The 16,625-nt window shown below is 47.6% G+C and overlaps 11 non-coding genes across 11 annotated transcripts; all 11 read left to right on the top strand.

Annotated features, from left to right (window-relative positions):
• Positions 1–1,182: 1,182 nt before the first annotated feature.
• LOC142717762 (U2 spliceosomal RNA) lies at positions 1,183–1,373 on the top strand. The gene has a single exon (XR_012872126.1). It is a non-coding gene; the product is annotated as a U2 spliceosomal RNA (small nuclear RNA).
• A 1,280-nt stretch (positions 1,374–2,653) lies between these two features.
• Positions 2,654–2,844, top strand: LOC142717760 (U2 spliceosomal RNA). Its single transcript, XR_012872125.1, has one exon. It is a non-coding gene; the product is annotated as a U2 spliceosomal RNA (small nuclear RNA).
• Positions 2,845–4,144: 1,300 nt separating this feature from the next.
• On the top strand, positions 4,145–4,335 carry LOC142717759 (U2 spliceosomal RNA). The gene has a single exon (XR_012872124.1). It is a non-coding gene; the product is annotated as a U2 spliceosomal RNA (small nuclear RNA).
• A 1,300-nt stretch (positions 4,336–5,635) lies between these two features.
• LOC142717730 (U2 spliceosomal RNA) lies at positions 5,636–5,828 on the top strand. The gene has a single exon (XR_012872095.1). It is a non-coding gene; the product is annotated as a U2 spliceosomal RNA (small nuclear RNA).
• Positions 5,829–7,109: 1,281 nt separating this feature from the next.
• LOC142717758 (U2 spliceosomal RNA) lies at positions 7,110–7,300 on the top strand. Its single transcript, XR_012872123.1, has one exon. It is a non-coding gene; the product is annotated as a U2 spliceosomal RNA (small nuclear RNA).
• A 1,313-nt stretch (positions 7,301–8,613) lies between these two features.
• On the top strand, positions 8,614–8,804 carry LOC142717757 (U2 spliceosomal RNA). Its single transcript, XR_012872122.1, has one exon. It is a non-coding gene; the product is annotated as a U2 spliceosomal RNA (small nuclear RNA).
• Positions 8,805–10,092: 1,288 nt separating this feature from the next.
• On the top strand, positions 10,093–10,283 carry LOC142717755 (U2 spliceosomal RNA). The gene has a single exon (XR_012872120.1). It is a non-coding gene; the product is annotated as a U2 spliceosomal RNA (small nuclear RNA).
• A 1,292-nt stretch (positions 10,284–11,575) lies between these two features.
• On the top strand, positions 11,576–11,766 carry LOC142717754 (U2 spliceosomal RNA). Its single transcript, XR_012872118.1, has one exon. It is a non-coding gene; the product is annotated as a U2 spliceosomal RNA (small nuclear RNA).
• A 1,300-nt stretch (positions 11,767–13,066) lies between these two features.
• Positions 13,067–13,257, top strand: LOC142717753 (U2 spliceosomal RNA). The gene has a single exon (XR_012872117.1). It is a non-coding gene; the product is annotated as a U2 spliceosomal RNA (small nuclear RNA).
• A 1,284-nt stretch (positions 13,258–14,541) lies between these two features.
• On the top strand, positions 14,542–14,732 carry LOC142717752 (U2 spliceosomal RNA). Its single transcript, XR_012872116.1, has one exon. It is a non-coding gene; the product is annotated as a U2 spliceosomal RNA (small nuclear RNA).
• Positions 14,733–16,032: 1,300 nt separating this feature from the next.
• LOC142717751 (U2 spliceosomal RNA) lies at positions 16,033–16,223 on the top strand. Its single transcript, XR_012872115.1, has one exon. It is a non-coding gene; the product is annotated as a U2 spliceosomal RNA (small nuclear RNA).
• The last annotated feature ends 402 nt before the right edge of the window (positions 16,224–16,625 follow it).

The raw sequence follows: 16,625 nt of genomic DNA, 5'->3' as shown, positions 1-16,625 counted from the left end.
ATGAGTGATAATGAGCTCATTGATTAAATGCAATTAATGAATAGATTGCCACCTCTTGTTGTGTGTCGTCTGTGTTTCTGTGTTTCCGGCATTTCACATTGGAACACCTCATTCACCTTCCTTGTCTTCTCTCCGCCCTCCCTTTTAGGTAAGTTAAAGAGCTGCACCTGAGCCAGCCACTGATTGATTGATTGATTGATTGATTGATTGATTGATTGATTGATTGATTGATTGATTGATTGATGCAGCACAACAGTCAAATAGTGGAGTGGAGTAGGGGAACAGCAAACAGCCAATAAAGCAGCCCGCCCGCTCGCCTGCCCGCCACAATGGACCTACCTGTGTACACTAGATGGATGTGATGGAATGTACTGTCGTCCCTACATTTCAAGAAGAAGTAAGAATTGCAGTTGCAACAAAGCCTTGCTTGCCTACAAAGAGAGCAGCAATTTGGATTTGTTACTATGTTACCTAGAAGAATAACAAACTGTGCAAGGATGGAGGTTGTAGGAGCAAGGAGAAGTTGTCTGTAAAGTTGGTGGATGCCTATTTTCCATTTTGCAGTCCCTTGTCTCCCTCTTGTGGCCTCCTGGAGGCAACTAGCTGTGCAAAAAAAAGACAGCCTGGCGGCCGGCTGTTGCAGTGTTGCCCTCTCAGGCAACACTGAGTGACTGACTGAGCCTCACCGTCTTATATAAAGTTCAGACGGAACTTTGCACGTGTCATAGTGGAGCCCTCAGGATTCCAGAGCCAGCTTTCTGACATCATAATGGGGCCTCAGAGATAAAAGCCTGGGCCCAGGCAGTGTTGGTCAGTGCTGCTCAGCAGGCAGCACTGGACTGGACTGGATTACAGCTGATACAAGGTGTGAAGGAACAAGGGGTGGCTGTGGGCATGCACTTGCTGCCGCTGCCAGTGTTTATCTGCATGGCAGCAGGGCATTTGGGCGTTGCCAGGAAGGCGTTTTTATGTAGATTCCTCCTCTTTCAGCACTGCATTGTGGTGCAAGCAAAAGAAGCAAATCCTGTCTGGCTTCCTCTCCGGCCTTTATTCACCTCCCGTGTAGCTGTGAGTGTGTGAGCCTGCAGGGCCCCATGGGATTGCCTAGAAGTAGGCTGAATCGCTGCAAGGGCTGAACAGCAGTATCGGGCAGGCTCGGGCAACGCGCGGCCCGTTCGGGTTATCGCTTCTCGGCCTTTTGGCTAAGATCAAGTGTAGTATCTGTTCTTATCAGTTTAATATCTGATACGTCCCCTATCTGGGGACCATATATTAAATGGATTTTTAGAACAGGGAGATGGAAATAGAGCTTGCTCTGTCCACTCCACGCATTGACCTGGTATTGCAGTATTTCCAGGACCGGTGCACCCTTTCCTTATGTGTTGACTAAAAGCAGATTCCAAAAGTGTTTTTTGTCTTTGCTATTGTTTCTGTCTTTCTGAAGGGATCTCCCCTTTTAATCCCATTATTTCAACACCTGTTGGACAATGCATGAGTGATAATGAGCTCATTGATTAAATGCAATTAATGAATAGATTGCCACCTCTTGTTGTGTGTCGTCTGTGTTTCTGTGTTTCCGGCATTTCACATTGGAACACCTCATTCACCTTCCTTGTCTTCTCTCCGCCCTCCCTTTTAGGTAAGTTAAAGAGCTGCACCTGAGCCAGCCACTGATTGATTGATTGATTGATTGATTGATTGATTGATTGATTGATGCAGCACAACAGTCAAATAGTGGAGTGGAGTAGGGGAACAGCAAACAGCCAATAAAGCAGCCCGCCCGCTCGCCTGCCCGCCACAATGGACCTACCTGTGTACACTAGATGGATGTGATGGAATGTACTGTCGTCCCTACATTTCAAGAAGAAGTAAGAATTGCAGTTGCAACAAAGCCTTGCTTGCCTACAAAGAGAGCAGCAATTTGGATTTGTTACTATGTTACCTAGAAGAATAACAAACTGTGCAAGGATGGAGGTTGTAGGAGCAAGGAGAAGTTGTCTGTAAAGTTGGTGGATGCCTATTTTCCATTTTGCAGTCCCTTGTCTCCCTCTTGTGGCCTCCTGGAGGCAACTAGCTGTGCAAAAAAAAGACAGCCTGGCGGCCGGCTGTTGCAGTGTTGCCCTCTCAGGCAACACTGAGTGACTGACTGAGCCTCACCGTCTTATATAAAGTTCAGACGGAACTTTGCACGTGTCATAGTGGAGCCCTCAGGATTCCAGAGCCAGCTTTCTGACATCATAATGGGGCCTCAGAGATAAAAGCCTGGGCCCAGGCAGTGTTGGTCAGTGCTGCTCAGCAGGCAGCACTGGACTGGACTGGATTACAGCTGATACAAGGTGTGAAGGAACAAGGGGTGGCTGTGGGCATGCACTTGCTGCCGCTGCCAGTGTTTATCTGCATGGCAGCAGGGCATTTGGGCGTTGCCAGGAAGGCGTTTTTATGTAGATTCCTCCTCTTTCAGCACTGCATTGTGGTGCAAGCAAAAGAAGCAAATCCTGTCTAGCTTCCTCTCCGGCCTTTATTCACCTCCCGTGTAGCTGTGAGTGTGTGAGCCTGCAGGGCCCCATGGAATTGCCTAGAAGTAGGCTGAATCGCTGCAAGGGCTGAACAGCAGTATCGGGCAGGCTCGGGCAACGCGCGGCCCGTTCGGGTTATCGCTTCTCGGCCTTTTGGCTAAGATCAAGTGTAGTATCTGTTCTTATCAGTTTAATATCTGATACGTCCCCTATCTGGGGACCATATATTAAATGGATTTTTAGAACAGGGAGATGGAAATAGAGCTTGCTCTGTCCACTCCACGCATTGACCTGGTATTGCAGTATTTCCAGGACCGGTGCACCCTTTCCTTATGTGTTGACTAAAAGCAGATTCCAAAAGTGTTTTTTGTCTTTGCTATTGTTTCTGTCTTTCTGAAGGGATCTCCCCTTTTAATCCCATTATTTCAACACCTGTTGGACAATGCATGAGTGATAATGAGCTCATTGATTAAATGCAATTAATGAATAGATTGCCACCTCTTGTTGTGTGTCGTCTGTGTTTCTGTGTTTCCGGCATTTCACATTGGAACACCTCATTCACCTTCCTTGTCTTCTCTCCGCCCTCCCTTTTAGGTAAGTTAAAGAGCTGCACCTGAGCCAGCCACTGATTGATTGATTGATTGATTGATTGATTGATTGATTGATTGATTGATTGATTGATTGATTGATGCAGCACAACAGTCAAATAGTGGAGTGGAGTAGGGGAACAGCAAACAGCCAATAAAGCAGCCCGCCCGCTCGCCTGCCCGCCACAATGGACCTACCTGTGTACACTAGATGGATGTGATGGAATGTACTGTCGTCCCTACATTTCAAGAAGAAGTAAGAATTGCAGTTGCAACAAAGCCTTGCTTGCCTACAAAGAGAGCAGCAATTTGGATTTGTTACTATGTTACCTAGAAGAATAACAAACTGTGCAAGGATGGAGGTTGTAGGAGCAAGGAGAAGTTGTCTGTAAAGTTGGTGGATGCCTATTTTCCATTTTGCAGTCCCTTGTCTCCCTCTTGTGGCCTCCTGGAGGCAACTAGCTGTGCAAAAAAAAGACAGCCTGGCGGCCGGCTGTTGCAGTGTTGCCCTCTCAGGCAACACTGAGTGACTGACTGAGCCTCACCGTCTTATATAAAGTTCAGACGGAACTTTGCACGTGTCATAGTGGAGCCCTCAGGATTCCAGAGCCAGCTTTCTGACATCATAATGGGGCCTCAGAGATAAAAGCCTGGGCCCAGGCAGTGTTGGTCAGTGCTGCTCAGCAGGCAGCACTGGACTGGACTGGATTACAGCTGATACAAGGTGTGAAGGAACAAGGGGTGGCTGTGGGCATGCACTTGCTGCCGCTGCCAGTGTTTATCTGCATGGCAGCAGGGCATTTGGGCGTTGCCAGGAAGGCGTTTTTATGTAGATTCCTCCTCTTTCAGCACTGCATTGTGGTGCAAGCAAAAGAAGCAAATCCTGTCTGGCTTCCTCTCCGGCCTTTATTCACCTCCCGTGTAGCTGTGAGTGTGTGAGCCTGCAGGGCCCCATGGAATTGCCTAGAAGTAGGCTGAATCGCTGCAAGGGCTGAACAGCAGTATCGGGCAGGCTCGGGCAACGCGCGGCCCATTCGGGTTATCGCTTCTCGGCCTTTTGGCTAAGATCAAGTGTAGTATCTGTTCTTATCAGTTTAATATCTGATACGTCCCCTATCTGGGGACCATATATTAAATGGATTTTTAGAACAGGGAGATGGAAATAGAGCTTGCTCTGTCCACTCCACGCATTGACCTGGTATTGCAGTATTTCCAGGACCGGTGCACCCTTTCCTTATGTGTTGACTAAAAGCAGATTCCAAAAGTGTTTTTTGTCTTTGCTATTGTTTCTGTCTTTCTGAAGGGATCTCCCCTTTTAATCCCATTATTTCAACACCTGTTGGACAATGCATGAGTGATAATGAGCTCATTGATTAAATGCAATTAATGAATAGATTGCCACCTCTTGTTGTGTGTCGTCTGTGTTTCTGTGTTTCCGGCATTTCACATTGGAACACCTCATTCACCTTCCTTGTCTTCTCTCCGCCCTCCCTTTTAGGTAAGTTAAAGAGCTGCACCTGAGCCAGCCACTGATTGATTGATTGATTGATTGATTGATTGATTGATTGATTGATTGATTGATTGATTGATGCAGCACAACAGTCAAATAGTGGAGTGGAGTAGGGGAACAGCAAACAGCCAATAAAGCAGCCCGCCCGCTCGCCTGCCCGCCACAATGGACCTACCTGTGTACACTAGATGGATGTGATGGAATGTACTGTCGTCCCTACATTTCAAGAAGAAGTAAGAATTGCAGTTGCAACAAAGCCTTGCTTGCCTACAAAGAGAGCAGCAATTTGGATTTGTTACTATGTTACCTAGAAGAATAACAAACTGTGCAAGGATGGAGGTTGTAGGAGCAAGGAGAAGTTGTCTGTAAAGTTGGTGGATGCCTATTTTCCATTTTGCAGTCCCTTGTCTCCCTCTTGTGGCCTCCTGGAGGCAACTAGCTGTGCAAAAAAAAGACAGCCTGGCGGCCGGCTGTTGCAGTGTTGCCCTCTCAGGCAACACTGAGTGACTGACTGAGCCTCACCGTCTTATATAAAGTTCAGACGGAACTTTGCACGTGTCATAGTGGAGCCCTCAGGATTCCAGAGCCAGCTTTCTGACATCATAATGGGGCCTTAGAGATAAAAGCCTGGGCCCAGGCAGTGTTGGTCAGTGCTGCTCAGCAGGCAGCACTGGACTGGACTGGATTACAGCTGATACAAGGTGTGAAGGAACAAGGGGTGGCTGTGGGCATGCACTTGCTGCCGCTGCCAGTGTTTATCTGCATGGCAGCAGGGCATTTGGGCGTTGCCAGGAAGGCGTTTTTATGTAGATTCCTCCTCTTTCAGCACTGCATTGTGGTGCAAGCAAAAGAAGCAAATCCTGTCTGGCTGGCTTCCTCTCCGGCCTTTATTCACCTCCCGTGTAGCTGTGAGTGTGTGAGCCTGCAGGGCCCCATGGAATTGCCTAGAAGTAGGCTGAATCGCTGCAAGGGCTGAACAGCAGTATCGGGCAGGCTCGGGCAACGCGCGGCCCGTTCGGGTTATCGCTTCTCGGCCTTTTGGCTAAGATCAAGTGTAGTATCTGTTCTTATCAGTTTAATATCTGATACGTCCCCTATCTGGGGACCATATATTAAATGGATTTTTAGAACAGGGAGATGGAAATAGAGCTTGCTCTGTCCACTCCACGCATTGACCTGGTATTGCAGTATGCACCCTTTCCTTATGTGTTGACTAAAAGCAGATTCCAAAAGTGTTTTTTGTCTTTGCTATTGTTTCTGTCTTTCTGAAGGGATCTCCCCTTTTAATCCCATTATTTCAACACCTGTTGGACAATGCATGAGTGATAATGAGCTCATTGATTAAATGCAATTAATGAATAGATTGCCACCTCTTGTTGTGTGTCGTCTGTGTTTCTGTGTTTCCGGCATTTCACATTGGAACACCTCATTCACCTTCCTTGTCTTCTCTCCGCCCTCCCTTTTAGGTAAGTTAAAGAGCTGCACCTGAGCCAGCCACTGATTGATTGATTGATTGATTGATTGATTGATTGATTGATTGATTGATTGATTGATTGATGCAGCACAACAGTCAAATAGTGGAGTGGAGTAGGGGAACAGCAAACAGCCAATAAAGCAGCCCGCCCGCTCGCCTGCCCGCCACAATGGACCTACCTGTGTACACTAGATGGATGTGATGGAATGTACTGTCGTCCCTACATTTCAAGAAGAAGTAAGAATTGCAGTTGCAACAAAGCCTTGCTTGCCTACAAAGAGAGCAGCAATTTGGATTTGTTACTATGTTACCTAGAAGAATAACAAACTGTGCAAGGATGGAGGTTGTAGGAGCAAGGAGAAGTTGTCTGTAAAGTTGGTGGATGCCTATTTTCCATTTTGCAGTCCCTTGTCTCCCTCTTGTGGCCTCCTGGAGGCAACTAGCTGTGCAAAAAAAAGACAGCCTGGCGGCCGGCTGTTGCAGTGTTGCCCTCTCAGGCAACACTGAGTGACTGACTGAGCCTCACCGTCTTATATAAAGTTCAGACGGAACTTTGCACGTGTCATAGTGGAGCCCTCAGGATTCCAGAGCCAGCTTTCTGACATCATAATGGGGCCTCAGAGATAAAAGCCTGGGCCCAGGCAGTGTTGGTCAGTGCTGCTCAGCAGGCAGCACTGGACTGGACTGGATTACAGCTGATACAAGGTGTGAAGGAACAAGGGGTGGCTGTGGGCATGCACTTGCTGCCGCTGCCAGTGTTTATCTGCATGGCAGCAGGGCATTTGGGCGTTGCCAGGAAGGCGTTTTTATGTAGATTCCTCCTCTTTCAGCACTGCATTGTGGTGCAAGCAAAAGAAGCAAATCCTGTCTGGCTTCCTCTCCGGCCTTTATTCACCTCCCGTGTAGCTGTGAGTGTGTGAGCCTGCAGGGCCCCATGGAATTGCCTAGAAGTAGGCTGAATCGCTGCAAGGGCTGAACAGCAGTATCGGGCAGGCTCGGGCAACGCGCGGCCCGTTCGGGTTATCGCTTCTCGGCCTTTTGGCTAAGATCAAGTGTAGTATCTGTTCTTATCAGTTTAATATCTGATACGTCCCCTATCTGGGGACCATATATTAAATGGATTTTTAGAACAGGGAGATGGAAATAGAGCTTGCTCTGTCCACTCCACGCATTGACCTGGTATTGCAGTATTTCCAGGACCGGTGCACCCTTTCCTTATGTGTTGACTAAAACCCTTTCCTTATGTGTTGACTAAAAGCAGATTCCAAAAGTGTTTTTTGTCTTTGCTATTGTTTCTGTCTTTCTGAAGGGATCTCCCCTTTTAATCCCATTATTTCAACACCTGTTGGACAATGCATGAGTGATAATGAGCTCATTGATTAAATGCAATTAATGAATAGATTGCCACCTCTTGTTGTGTGTCGTCTGTGTTTCTGTGTTTCCGGCATTTCACATTGGAACACCTCATTCACCTTCCTTGTCTTCTCTCCGCCCTCCCTTTTAGGTAAGTTAAAGAGCTGCACCTGAGCCAGCCACTGATTGATTGATTGATTGATTGATTGATTGATTGATTGATTGATTGATTGATGCAGCACAACAGTCAAATAGTGGAGTGGAGTAGGGGAACAGCAAACAGCCAATAAAGCAGCCCGCCCGCTCGCCTGCCCGCCACAATGGACCTACCTGTGTACACTAGATGGATGTGATGGAATGTACTGTCGTCCCTACATTTCAAGAAGAAGTAAGAATTGCAGTTGCAACAAAGCCTTGCTTGCCTACAAAGAGAGCAGCAATTTGGATTTGTTACTATGTTACCTAGAAGAATAACAAACTGTGCAAGGATGGAGGTTGTAGGAGCAAGGAGAAGTTGTCTGTAAAGTTGGTGGATGCCTATTTTCCATTTTGCAGTCCCTTGTCTCCCTCTTGTGGCCTCCTGGAGGCAACTAGCTGTGCAAAAAAAAGACAGCCTGGCGGCCGGCTGTTGCAGTGTTGCCCTCTCAGGCAACACTGAGTGACTGACTGAGCCTCACCGTCTTATATAAAGTTCAGACGGAACTTTGCACGTGTCATAGTGGAGCCCTCAGGATTCCAGAGCCAGCTTTCTGACATCATAATGGGGCCTCAGAGATAAAAGCCTGGGCCCAGGCAGTGTTGGTCAGTGCTGCTCAGCAGGCAGCACTGGACTGGACTGGATTACAGCTGATACAAGGTGTGAAGGAACAAGGGGTGGCTGTGGGCATGCACTTGCTGCCGCTGCCAGTGTTTATCTGCATGGCAGCAGGGCATTTGGGCGTTGCCAGGAAGGCGTTTTTATGTAGATTCCTCCTCTTTCAGCACTGCATTGTGGTGCAAGCAAAAGAAGCAAATCCTGTCTGGCTTCCTCTCCGGCCTTTATTCACCTCCCGTGTAGCTGTGAGTGTGTGAGCCTGCAGGGCCCCATGGAATTGCCTAGAAGTAGGCTGAATCGCTGCAAGGGCTGAACAGCAGTATCGGGCAGGCTCGGGCAACGCGCGGCCCGTTCGGGTTATCGCTTCTCGGCCTTTTGGCTAAGATCAAGTGTAGTATCTGTTCTTATCAGTTTAATATCTGATACGTCCCCTATCTGGGGACCATATATTAAATGGATTTTTAGAACAGGGAGATGGAAATAGAGCTTGCTCTGTCCACTCCACGCATTGACCTGGTATTGCAGTATTTCCAGGACCGGTGCACCCTTTCCTTATGTGTTGACTAAAAGCAGATTCCAAAAGTGTTTTTTGTCTTTGCTATTGTTTCTGTCTTTCTGAAGGGATCTCCCCTTTTAATCCCATTATTTCAACACCTGTTGGACAATGCATGAGTGATAATGAGCTCATTGATTAAATGCAATTAATGAATAGATTGCCACCTCTTGTTGTGTGTCGTCTGTGTTTCTGTGTTTCCGGCATTTCACATTGGAACACCTCATTCACCTTCCTTGTCTTCTCTCCGCCCTCCCTTTTAGGTAAGTTAAAGAGCTGCACCTGAGCCAGCCACTGATTGATTGATTGATTGATTGATTGATTGATTGATTGATTGATTGATTGATGCAGCACAACAGTCAAATAGTGGAGTGGAGTAGGGGAACAGCAAACAGCCAATAAAGCAGCCCGCCCGCTCGCCTGCCCGCCACAATGGACCTACCTGTGTACACTAGATGGATGTGATGGAATGTACTGTCGTCCCTACATTTCAAGAAGAAGTAAGAATTGCAGTTGCAACAAAGCCTTGCTTGCCTACAAAGAGAGCAGCAATTTGGATTTGTTACTATGTTACCTAGAAGAATAACAAACTGTGCAAGGATGGAGGTTGTAGGAGCAAGGAGAAGTTGTCTGTAAAGTTGGTGGATGCCTATTTTCCATTTTGCAGTCCCTTGTCTCCCTCTTGTGGCCTCCTGGAGGCAACTAGCTGTGCAAAAAAAAGACAGCCTGGCGGCCGGCTGTTGCAGTGTTGCCCTCTCAGGCAACACTGAGTGACTGACTGAGCCTCACCGTCTTATATAAAGTTCAGACGGAACTTTGCACGTGTCATAGTGGAGCCCTCAGGATTCCAGAGCCAGCTTTCTGACATCATAATGGGGCCTCAGAGATAAAAGCCTGGGCCCAGGCAGTGTTGGTCAGTGCTGCTCAGCAGGCAGCACTGGACTGGACTGGATTACAGCTGATACAAGGTGTGAAGGAACAAGGGGTGGCTGTGGGCATGCACTTGCTGCCGCTGCCAGTGTTTATCTGCATGGCAGCAGGGCATTTGGGCGTTGCCAGGAAGGCGTTTTTATGTAGATTCCTCCTCTTTCAGCACTGCATTGTGGTGCAAGCAAAAGAAGCAAATCCTGTCTGGCTTCCTCTCCGGCCTTTATTCACCTCCCGTGTAGCTGTGAGTGTGTGAGCCTGCAGGGCCCCATGGAATTGCCTAGAAGTAGGCTGAATCGCTGCAAGGGCTGAACAGCAGTATCGGGCAGGCTCGGGCAACGCGCGGCCCGTTCGGGTTATCGCTTCTCGGCCTTTTGGCTAAGATCAAGTGTAGTATCTGTTCTTATCAGTTTAATATCTGATACGTCCCCTATCTGGGGACCATATATTAAATGGATTTTTAGAACAGGGAGATGGAAATAGAGCTTGCTCTGTCCACTCCACGCATTGACCTGGTATTGCAGTATTTCCAGGACCGGTGCACCCTTTCCTTATGTGTTGACTAAAAGCAGATTCCAAAAGTGTTTTTTGTCTTTGCTATTGTTTCTGTCTTTCTGAAGGGATCTCCCCTTTTAATCCCATTATTTCAACACCTGTTGGACAATGCATGAGTGATAATGAGCTCATTGATTAAATGCAATTAATGAATAGATTGCCACCTCTTGTTGTGTGTCGTCTGTGTTTCTGTGTTTCCGGCATTTCACATTGGAACACCTCATTCACCTTCCTTGTCTTCTCTCCGCCCTCCCTTTTAGGTAAGTTAAAGAGCTGCACCTGAGCCAGCCACTGATTGATTGATTGATTGATTGATTGATTGATTGATTGATTGATTGATTGATTGATGCAGCACAACAGTCAAATAGTGGAGTGGAGTAGGGGAACAGCAAACAGCCAATAAAGCAGCCCGCCCGCTCGCCTGCCCGCCACAATGGACCTACCTGTGTACACTAGATGGATGTGATGGAATGTACTGTCGTCCCTACATTTCAAGAAGAAGTAAGAATTGCAGTTGCAACAAAGCCTTGCTTGCCTACAAAGAGAGCAGCAATTTGGATTTGTTACTATGTTACCTAGAAGAATAACAAACTGTGCAAGGATGGAGGTTGTAGGAGCAAGGAGAAGTTGTCTGTAAAGTTGGTGGATGCCTATTTTCCATTTTGCAGTCCCTTGTCTCCCTCTTGTGGCCTCCTGGAGGCAACTAGCTGTGCAAAAAAAAGACAGCCTGGCGGCCGGCTGTTGCAGTGTTGCCCTCTCAGGCAACACTGAGTGACTGACTGAGCCTCACCGTCTTATATAAAGTTCAGACGGAACTTTGCACGTGTCATAGTGGAGCCCTCAGGATTCCAGAGCCAGCTTTCTGACATCATAATGGGGCCTCAGAGATAAAAGCCTGGGCCCAGGCAGTGTTGGTCAGTGCTGCTCAGCAGGCAGCACTGGACTGGACTGGATTACAGCTGATACAAGGTGTGAAGGAACAAGGGGTGGCTGTGGGCATGCACTTGCTGCCGCTGCCAGTGTTTATCTGCATGGCAGCAGGGCATTTGGGCGTTGCCAGGAAGGCGTTTTTATGTAGATTCCTCCTCTTTCAGCACTGCATTGTGGTGCAAGCAAAAGAAGCAAATCCTGTCTGGCTTCCTCTCCGGCCTTTATTCACCTCCCGTGTAGCTGTGAGTGTGTGAGCCTGCAGGGCCCCATGGAATTGCCTAGAAGTAGGCTGAATCGCTGCAAGGGCTGAACAGCAGTATCGGGCAGGCTCGGGCAACGCGCGGCCCGTTCGGGTTATCGCTTCTCGGCCTTTTGGCTAAGATCAAGTGTAGTATCTGTTCTTATCAGTTTAATATCTGATACGTCCCCTATCTGGGGACCATATATTAAATGGATTTTTAGAACAGGGAGATGGAAATAGAGCTTGCTCTGTCCACTCCACGCATTGACCTGGTATTGCAGTATTTCCAGGACCGGTGCACCCTTTCCTTATGTGTTGACTAAAAGCAGATTCCAAAAGTGTTTTTTGTCTTTGCTATTGTTTCTGTCTTTCTGAAGGGATCTCCCCTTTTAATCCCATTATTTCAACACCTGTTGGACAATGCATGAGTGATAATGAGCTCATTGATTAAATGCAATTAATGAATAGATTGCCACCTCTTGTTGTGTGTCGTCTGTGTTTCTGTGTTTCCGGCATTTCACATTGGAACACCTCATTCACCTTCCTTGTCTTCTCTCCGCCCTCCCTTTTAGGTAAGTTAAAGAGCTGCACCTGAGCCAGCCACTGATTGATTGATTGATTGATTGATTGATTGATTGATTGATTGATTGATTGATTGATTGATTGATGCAGCACAACAGTCAAATAGTGGAGTGGAGTAGGGGAACAGCAAACAGCCAATAAAGCAGCCCGCCCGCTCGCCTGCCCGCCACAATGGACCTACCTGTGTACACTAGATGGATGTGATGGAATGTACTGTCGTCCCTACATTTCAAGAAGAAGTAAGAATTGCAGTTGCAACAAAGCCTTGCTTGCCTACAAAGAGAGCAGCAATTTGGATTTGTTACTATGTTACCTAGAAGAATAACAAACTGTGCAAGGATGGAGGTTGTAGGAGCAAGGAGAAGTTGTCTGTAAAGTTGGTGGATGCCTATTTTCCATTTTGCAGTCCCTTGTCTCCCTCTTGTGGCCTCCTGGAGGCAACTAGCTGTGCAAAAAAAAGACAGCCTGGCGGCCGGCTGTTGCAGTGTTGCCCTCTCAGGCAACACTGAGTGACTGACTGAGCCTCACCGTCTTATATAAAGTTCAGACGGAACTTTGCACGTGTCATAGTGGAGCCCTCAGGATTCCAGAGCCAGCTTTCTGACATCATAATGGGGCCTCAGAGATAAAAGCCTGGGCCCAGGCAGTGTTGGTCAGTGCTGCTCAGCAGGCAGCACTGGACTGGACTGGATTACAGCTGATACAAGGTGTGAAGGAACAAGGGGTGGCTGTGGGCATGCACTTGCTGCCGCTGCCAGTGTTTATCTGCATGGCAGCAGGGCATTTGGGCGTTGCCAGGAAGGCGTTTTTATGTAGATTCCTCCTCTTTCAGCACTGCATTGTGGTGCAAGCAAAAGAAGCAAATCCTGTCTGGCTTCCTCTCCGGCCTTTATTCACCTCCCGTGTAGCTGTGAGTGTGTGAGCCTGCAGGGCCCCATGGAATTGCCTAGAAGTAGGCTGAATCGCTGCAAGGGCTGAACAGCAGTATCGGGCAGGCTCGGGCAACGCGCGGCCCGTTCGGGTTATCGCTTCTCGGCCTTTTGGCTAAGATCAAGTGTAGTATCTGTTCTTATCAGTTTAATATCTGATACGTCCCCTATCTGGGGACCATATATTAAATGGATTTTTAGAACAGGGAGATGGAAATAGAGCTTGCTCTGTCCACTCCACGCATTGACCTGGTATTGCAGTATTTCCAGGACCGGTGCACCCTTTCCTTATGTGTTGACTAAAAGCAGATTCCAAAAGTGTTTTTTGTCTTTGCTATTGTTTCTGTCTTTCTGAAGGGATCTCCCCTTTTAATCCCATTATTTCAACACCTGTTGGACAATGCATGAGTGATAATGAGCTCATTGATTAAATGCAATTAATGAATAGATTGCCACCTCTTGTTGTGTGTCGTCTGTGTTTCTGTGTTTCCGGCATTTCACATTGGAACACCTCATTCACCTTCCTTGTCTTCTCTCCGCCCTCCCTTTTAGGTAAGTTAAAGAGCTGCACCTGAGCCAGCCACTGATTGATTGATTGATTGATTGATTGATTGATTGATTGATTGATTGATGCAGCACAACAGTCAAATAGTGGAGTGGAGTAGGGGAACAGCAAACAGCCAATAAAGCAGCCCGCCCGCTCGCCTGCCCGCCACAATGGACCTACCTGTGTACACTAGATGGATGTGATGGAATGTACTGTCGTCCCTACATTTCAAGAAGAAGTAAGAATTGCAGTTGCAACAAAGCCTTGCTTGCCTACAAAGAGAGCAGCAATTTGGATTTGTTACTATGTTACCTAGAAGAATAACAAACTGTGCAAGGATGGAGGTTGTAGGAGCAAGGAGAAGTTGTCTGTAAAGTTGGTGGATGCCTATTTTCCATTTTGCAGTCCCTTGTCTCCCTCTTGTGGCCTCCTGGAGGCAACTAGCTGTGCAAAAAAAAGACAGCCTGGCGGCCGGCTGTTGCAGTGTTGCCCTCTCAGGCAACACTGAGTGACTGACTGAGCCTCACCGTCTTATATAAAGTTCAGACGGAACTTTGCACGTGTCATAGTGGAGCCCTCAGGATTCCAGAGCCAGCTTTCTGACATCATAATGGGGCCTCAGAGATAAAAGCCTGGGCCCAGGCAGTGTTGGTCAGTGCTGCTCAGCAGGCAGCACTGGACTGGACTGGATTACAGCTGATACAAGGTGTGAAGGAACAAGGGGTGGCTGTGGGCATGCACTTGCTGCCGCTGCCAGTGTTTATCTGCATGGCAGCAGGGCATTTGGGCGTTGCCAGGAAGGCGTTTTTATGTAGATTCCTCCTCTTTCAGCACTGCATTGTGGTGCAAGCAAAAGAAGCAAATCCTGTCTGGCTTCCTCTCCGGCCTTTATTCACCTCCCGTGTAGCTGTGAGTGTGTGAGCCTGCAGGGCCCCATGGAATTGCCTAGAAGTAGGCTGAATCGCTGCAAGGGCTGAACAGCAGTATCGGGCAGGCTCGGGCAACGCGCGGCCCGTTCGGGTTATCGCTTCTCGGCCTTTTGGCTAAGATCAAGTGTAGTATCTGTTCTTATCAGTTTAATATCTGATACGTCCCCTATCTGGGGACCATATATTAAATGGATTTTTAGAACAGGGAGATGGAAATAGAGCTTGCTCTGTCCACTCCACGCATTGACCTGGTATTGCAGTATTTCCAGGACCGGTGCACCCTTTCCTTATGTGTTGACTAAAAGCAGATTCCAAAAGTGTTTTTTGTCTTTGCTATTGTTTCTGTCTTTCTGAAGGGATCTCCCCTTTTAATCCCATTATTTCAACACCTGTTGGACAATGCATGAGTGATAATGAGCTCATTGATTAAATGCAATTAATGAATAGATTGCCACCTCTTGTTGTGTGTCGTCTGTGTTTCTGTGTTTCCGGCATTTCACATTGGAACACCTCATTCACCTTCCTTGTCTTCTCTCTGCCCTCCCTTTTAGGTAAGTTAAAGAGCTGCACCTGAGCCAGCCACTGATTGATTGATTGATTGATTGATTGATTGATTGATTGATTGATTGATTGATTGATTGATTGATGCAGCACAACAGTCAAATAGTGGAGTGGAGTAGGGGAACAGCAAACAGCCAATAAAGCAGCCCGCCCGCTCGCCTGCCCGCCACAATGGACCTACCTGTGTACACTAGATGGATGTGATGGAATGTACTGTCGTCCCTACATTTCAAGAAGAAGTAAGAATTGCAGTTGCAACAAAGCCTTGCTTGCCTACAAAGAGAGCAGCAATTTGGATTTGTTACTATGTTACCTAGAAGAATAACAAACTGTGCAAGGATGGAGGTTGTAGGAGCAAGGAGAAGTTGTCTGTAAAGTTGGTGGATGCCTATTTTCCATTTTGCAGTCCCTTGTCTCCCTCTTGTGGCCTCCTGGAGGCAACTAGCTGTGCAAAAAAAAGACAGCCTGGCGGCCGGCTGTTGCAGTGTTGCCCTCTCAGGCAACACTGAGTGACTGACTGAGCCTCACCGTCTTATATAAAGTTCAGACGGAACTTTGCACGTGTCATAGTGGAGCCCTCAGGATTCCAGAGCCAGCTTTCTGACATCATAATGGGGCCTCAGAGATAAAAGCCTGGGCCCAGGCAGTGTTGGTCAGTGCTGCTCAGCAGGCAGCACTGGACTGGACTGGATTACAGCTGATACAAGGTGTGAAGGAACAAGGGGTGGCTGTGGGCATGCACTTGCTGCCGCTGCCAGTGTTTATCTGCATGGCAGCAGGGCATTTGGGCGTTGCCAGGAAGGCGTTTTTATGTAGATTCCTCCTCTTTCAGCACTGCATTGTGGTGCAAGCAAAAGAAGCAAATCCTGTCTGGCTTCCTCTCCGGCCTTTATTCACCTCCCGTGTAGCTGTGAGTGTGTGAGCCTGCAGGGCCCCATGGAATTGCCTAGAAGTAGGCTGAATCGCTGCAAGGGCTGAACAGCAGTATCGGGCAGGCTCGGGCAACGCGCGGCCCGTTCGGGTTATCGCTTCTCGGCCTTTTGGCTAAGATCAAGTGTAGTATCTGTTCTTATCAGTTTAATATCTGATACGTCCCCTATCTGGGGACCATATATTAAATGGATTTTTAGAACAGGGAGATGGAAATAGAGCTTGCTCTGTCCACTCCACGCATTGACCTGGTATTGCAGTATTTCCAGGACCGGTGCACCCTTTCCTTATGTGTTGACTAAAAGCAGATTCCAAAAGTGTTTTTTGTCTTTGCTATTGTTTCTGTCTTTCTGAAGGGATCTCCCCTTTTAATCCCATTATTTCAACACCTGTTGGACAATGCATGAGTGATAATGAGCTCATTGATTAAATGCAATTAATGAATAGATTGCCACCTCTTGTTGTGTGTCGTCTGTGTTTCTGTGTTTCCGGCATTTCACATTGGAACACCTCATTCACCTTCCTTGTCTTCTCTCCGCCCTCCCTTTTAGGTAAGTTAAAGAGCTGCACCTGAGCCAGCCACTGATTGATTGATTGATTGATTGATTGATTGATTGATTGATTGATTGATTGATTGATGCAGCACAACAGTCAAATAGTGGAGTGGAGTAGGGGAACAGCAAACAG

This window comes from Rhinoderma darwinii, unplaced genomic scaffold (genome assembly GCF_050947455.1).
Source record: "Rhinoderma darwinii isolate aRhiDar2 unplaced genomic scaffold, aRhiDar2.hap1 Scaffold_457, whole genome shotgun sequence".
Taxonomy (NCBI): Eukaryota; Metazoa; Chordata; class Amphibia; order Anura; family Rhinodermatidae; genus Rhinoderma; species Rhinoderma darwinii.
The sequence above is the reverse complement of the archived record's forward strand: the minus strand, read 5'-3'. Positions and strand labels throughout refer to the sequence as shown.